Below are 5,736 nucleotides of genomic sequence, written 5' to 3' on the forward strand. Positions count from 1 at the left end.
TCACTAGTGATGTCAGTGTGGGCCTCTCTGTAGCTGCACAGACAACCCTCCTGTGACAGCACCTTCGCCTCCTCTCTGCTGGTCCCCACAGCCCTAAGGACATCGTCTGGCAACCTGGATCCTTGAATACCCAAGGCCTTTCCACTTCAGATGCTTCCACATTTATTATTTTATCGCCTCTCCTCTAAAAAGAGATTTCCTCTGCAAGAAAACTTTTCAGGAAAGCTACTCCACGTCCTCACACGGTTGAAGAGGAGCAGCTGCTCTGGATGTGATGGTGCTGAGAAAGGACAGCCACTAAGGTTTTTTCCTTCCTTGTGTGCATGTGAATCCCCATTCTGGATTCAAGATGGGAGTTTCTGTGTGAGGTCGGTGGTGTGGCTAAAATGCCTCTGATGGGGAGGGACCTAGGCTCTCCAGGGCCAGGTGGTGAGCTGGCCTCTGGTGCTGGCTGTCGGGATGCCCCATTCCTGGGACATGTGCCTCATCCTTCTGACTGCCTGCTCTTGACAATATGGCTCATAGCCGCCTCCCTTGAATTTGGAGTTGATACATAAATAGATCAATGTGTGCTGTGCTAAGCACCTTCTATGTATTAACTCATTTCATCTTCACAAATTCTATGTAGTAAATCCTGTTATTAAGTGAGAACTGAGATTCAGACGCTAAGTAGTTTGCCCGCGTTCTCTCAGATGGTATAGTTTGCAGGCAAAGCCTGTGGGACACACCATTGGATGTAGAAGTAAAGCCAAGCTGGCTGGCTGCATTAGACGAGGAACTGTTCTGATGGGCCTCAGTACCACGGAGTTCTCATTAGCTTAATGGATGAAAATTCAGTCCCATAGCTACACTCTTCCCCTAGACCTCGGGCCTGGGGGTATGCTCTCCCACAGATGCCCAGGGGAGAGTTTACCAGCACAGCAGTTTGTACTGGTTAGTCTCACAAACCAGCTCCTTCCTCACCTTTGCTGTGGGTTTCATCTCCTGTTCAAAGCCACCCCTGATCTTCCCCTTGCATCACAGACCAAATTCATTACCTCCTCAGGAAAGACCTTCACCCCCCCCACCCCCCCGCCCCCCACACACACACACTGTCCCAAGGTCTTACACTCCTGTGTCTTTGTCTGCCGGGCTTTCACACAGAACTTTTCTTGTCCTCCATCATGGCAGTGGACATGGGTATCTCTCAGCTAGACCAGCAGTAGATGAGCAGGGGCCTCTCACCGGTGTCCCAGGAGAGCCTCATCTCTTTTCAGAGGGGTGCTCGCCAAGCCAAGCTACTTGATGTTCCCCAAACACACTCATAAAATTCCATGCCTCGACGTGTTTGCTCATGGTGTTCTCTTCACCATGACTGACCCTTCTCTGAATATCTAAGCTCCACCCATTTGTTAAGGCACAATACCATGTAGTCACTGCCGGTGCCTTCACTGAGCCCCGACTGGAAGTGTGCTGAACCTCTGCAGGCACAGTACCCCTCTTAGGTCATGCATGTGCTGCAATCTTTTGAGATACGTATATCTCAAATATGTATATTTATGTTCACATTTCCTTGTCTACTCTTTTGTTAAAGGCTAAGTCACAGTAATTCAACTATGCATCTTCAAGTTTGCTTAGCAGAGAGCCTGTAGGGCATTTAAAAAAAAAAATCTTGCCCTAGCCGGTTTGGCTCACTGGATAGAGTGTCGGCCTAGGGAGTGAAGGGTCCCAGGTTCGATTCTGGTCAAAGGCATGTACCTTGGTTGCGGGCACATCCCCAGTAGGGGGTGTGCAGGAAGCAGCTGATCGACATCGATGTTTGTAACTCTCTATCCCTCTCCCTTCCATTCTGTAAAAAATAAAATATATTTAAAAAATGTCTTGATGTTTTTATTTCAATGATCAAAAGAATGCAGTAAATGGAATCTATACTGATTGATTAACCTTAGGCATGCACCTCTACCTGAAACTGTTGTTAGTTTTTGACAGGCCTAAATCTTTACAACTTATTTAGGCCCATCTTTGAATTTCTTTGACCCTGATATACAGGGTTAGTTAACTTCTTCCTCGTGATACTTTAGTAATGAGAATTATGCTCACTGGCTAGATTCCTTTATAACTAAAGGCCTCTAGATACTCAGGTTGCCTGTACTACCTTGAGACCATACTTTAAATCAGTGGTCCTCAACCTTCAGGCCCTTTAAATACAGTTCCTCATGTTGTGACCCAACCATAAAATTATTTTCGTTGCTACTTCATAACTGTAATGTTGCTACTGTTATGAATCGTAATGTAAATATCTGATATGCAGGATGGTCTTAGACGACCCCTGTGAAAGGGTCGTTCGACCGCCAAAGGGGTCGCGACCCACAGGTTGAGAACCGCTGCTTTAAATAGACACTTAAGTAAATCACAGTATAAGGAAGGGAGATAATTTAGAAAGCTGAGCTGTATTGTATGAATATCCCATAGATTTTTTCCCCCAGCACTGATGGTCAAAACACTTGTTAAGTACCAAATAAGTCTTCCCCCACCGCCACCCTTTCCCAGAGACACCAGGATGTGTATCAATGTCCCCTAGGCATCTGAAACGAATCCACACAAATGACAGACTTTACCCAGGTGGTCCCACTATCAAATTACAAGAAGCAGTTCCACTACCCAAATTATAAGAAGCAGTTAATGGGACGTTTAGAAAAACATATTCCCACTACAGTAATATGCATCTAGGAAAGTTTTCCATTCAGATGTCAATTGTTTTCACAAGATTAACATTAAAAAAACACACAGCCAAATACACATACAGCCCTCAAGCCCCAAACACACAAAAATATTGGTCTTTGTTCATTCTCAAATGACCAGATGCTCCAAGAGTGCCAAGGGTGGGAGCCAATCTCCTCATAGCCTTTTCTTCAACCATTCTTGAACTACTTTCCTTTTCCAAAAAGGTAATGCTGAAATCAGTCGGAAAGGCTTTCTGAGAAGACTGACTTGGATTTCTGTTCAAGTCGATTCAAGATGAATTGGCTTGTATCAATGAAGCGCTCAACGCAGTTCACAAAACAGGCCTCAGTCCGAGTGTCCAACTTTGGCCCGGGCTTGTTCATGCACTTCTCCCAACAAACTTCCGTCATCTGGTGCACCAGCTGCTGGAAGCGCTGCTTCTGAGTCTCTGCCTCCATGAAATGCTGCAGCTGCGGGTCCACTGAGCCCAAACCCCCAGAGGAGAAACTCAAGGAGGAATCCATCCCAGCGGAGCCACGCGCACCGAGATGAACTCCACACCAACTTCTAGACCTTCACGTGTCTCCGCCTGTAGGGTATTTTTGAATGAAAGAGAAGGGCATACTTACACAGACAGGGGGGAAAGCGATATCTGGTTAGAAAACCTTGGGGAATTGCAAATAACATGTTTGTGAACTAGATGATGTACTTACTCTTTAGAAGCCCATGTATCTTCTCAGTTGATTTGGGGACAGTGGCTAACAACAACAACAGTAGTAGTAGTGTAGTAATAGCTACCAAGCCCTTTACAGAATGCATTAGTCACGGCATGTTGATCACAAGCAACAGAAACTAACACTGGCTAATTAAAATAGAATAGGAAGATATTGGGAATTGTAATAGATGCTGTTGGTGTTCTGTTCAGATCCTTGTTATCTTTGGCACACCCATCCACCAGTCATGTGCATGTTGGTTACAAGCAGTGCATAGCTATCCCTTCTCCAGAAAATTGCCCTGTGCCAACAGGAGTCTCCTGAACGGGGGTGGGCGGAAGGGGGGAGGGGAGAACGGAACTCCTCTATCTCCCAGCAACCTGTAGCCAATGACTGATTGATATGTGGGTCATAATGGGCCAACCATCTTGCCTCAAGGCAGGACTTGGTCTGGAGGGCAGTTCACACCCACAGCCACTAGGCTGAGGCTAGACTCCAGCTGAGATGACATCTTAGCTCTTTCCCCTGCCCTAGCCTGCTTCCCCCTCTTCCTTGTAGATTCTCCTAAGAGCGTCAATAATTTCTGTGCCAAGAACCCCAACTCTACACTCTTTCTAAGACTCCAACCTGAAACAAAAGGACACTAGGAAAGCCCTCAGGACCAAGAGAGGACAGGACCCACGGCAGCCATGGGGCGTCTCAGGGGATTTTTCAGTCTGCCTCCTTCAAAATGAATCAGCTCCGCTATTTTCAAGTTTGTTGTGTTTTTTACCTGTCTCCTGAAGATTCAAATTTTTAAAAAATATTTAACTGTCCTACCAAACTATTCAGTTTCCCTGAGGCAACAAATACCATCTCATTCAATCCTTAGAACTGGCTGTGAGGTAAATGCTATATCTGTTAGACAAATGAAAAAAATTAAGGTAAAATTCAGAAGAGGCCAAGGAGTTAGCCTGGCCCCTTAATTTCTTGTTTAAAAGACGCTACTTTGTAGAGTTGATGCCCCAACATCCATTCTACCCCCCGGTGGTCAGTAACCCCATCATGGTCATCCTGTGGCAGTTATTGGTTTAGAACAGGCATGTGTTCATGTCCTGGCCAATGAGACATGGGGGCATTTTCCTGGGCCTTCTGAGAAATATCTCTTCGCTCCTTAAAAGGAGACCTGAGAAGAGAGAACCCCCAGCTCTTCCTCTGGACATTGCTAAGTCTGTGTCCAACAAACAAAACTTCCTCAGGCATCTTGCTCACCCCTGAGGTTTATGCCAGCACAGCAGGTGGCAGAATCAAAAGGATCACAGAGAAAGGGGCGAGCCTGGAGCCCGCCGAACTCTGGGGTCTTTGTTATAGGATAAAATGAAGTCCCTTGTTGATTAAGATACGGCTCAAGCAGAGGATTCGCATGACTTTTATCATTCGCAACCCAAAGCATTCTAACCGAAGCACTCACTGCCCTGGGTTGGAAAAGATGCCAATGGAATGAGGACATTTGCAAGGATTAGTCCCAGGAAAACTTGTAATGAGAATTGCCCCTCACTAGCTGTGTAACCTTGGACAAGTTATCTAACGTCTCTGAATCAGTTTCCTCGTACATAAAATAGAGATAATTCTTGCATCCACGCCATTAAACGGAATCAAGCATTTAAAATAAACACCCACCAGCTGGCACATAGTAAGTGCCCACTGATGGTTGGTTGTTAGATATACCCTTAGAAGAAAAGTTGAAATAGAATTAGAAAGTGAATAGCTATTGCTTTTAAGCAGCTGGTAAATATTTAACAAGTTTTTCTGCATTCCCTCCCCCACATTTTTCTGATATTTATCCACATCTGCACCTAAGTCAGCCATCACATCATCTGTCAGATAGCATAATTCTGTCAGTGCATCCACTTACAAGTTTGCCCATATTTAAATTGTGAAATTCTAAAAGGCAAAGATTCCTCCTGTTCCCTTTGTTTGAATAGCTCCCAGTAGATTCCAGGAACATGTGGACACTTAATATATTCTTAGCTCAGTGGTTTATAACTATGGGTCAAAATCAAATTCAACTGCTGTGGTTCTTAAACATTTTTTGGGGGTCATGAACCCTTTTTGAGAATCAAATGAATGTTGTGGACCAGCTCCCAGACAAAAGGCCAGCCAAGCAAGATGACCATACACTGGATCCCTGCCCCTCCCCCAGGCATAACACTCCTGCATTAAAATGTTTAAAATAAACCAAACTTTACCCTAGCTGGTTTGGCTCAGTGGATAGAGCATTGGCCTGCGGACTGAAGGGTCTCGGGTTCAGTTCCGGTCAAGGGCACATGCTGGGGTTGTG

At 45.4% G+C, this 5,736-nt stretch overlaps 1 pseudogene; it reads right to left on the reverse strand.

Moving 5' to 3' along the window:
* Positions 1-2,725: 2,725 nt before the first annotated feature.
* Positions 2,726-3,462, reverse strand: LOC102417779 (annotated as a pseudogene).
* Positions 3,463-5,736: the final 2,274 nt, after the last annotated feature.

This window comes from Myotis lucifugus, unplaced genomic scaffold, assembly GCF_000147115.1.
Source record: "Myotis lucifugus unplaced genomic scaffold, Myoluc2.0 scaffold_8, whole genome shotgun sequence".
NCBI classification, from domain to species: domain Eukaryota; kingdom Metazoa; phylum Chordata; class Mammalia; order Chiroptera; family Vespertilionidae; genus Myotis; species Myotis lucifugus.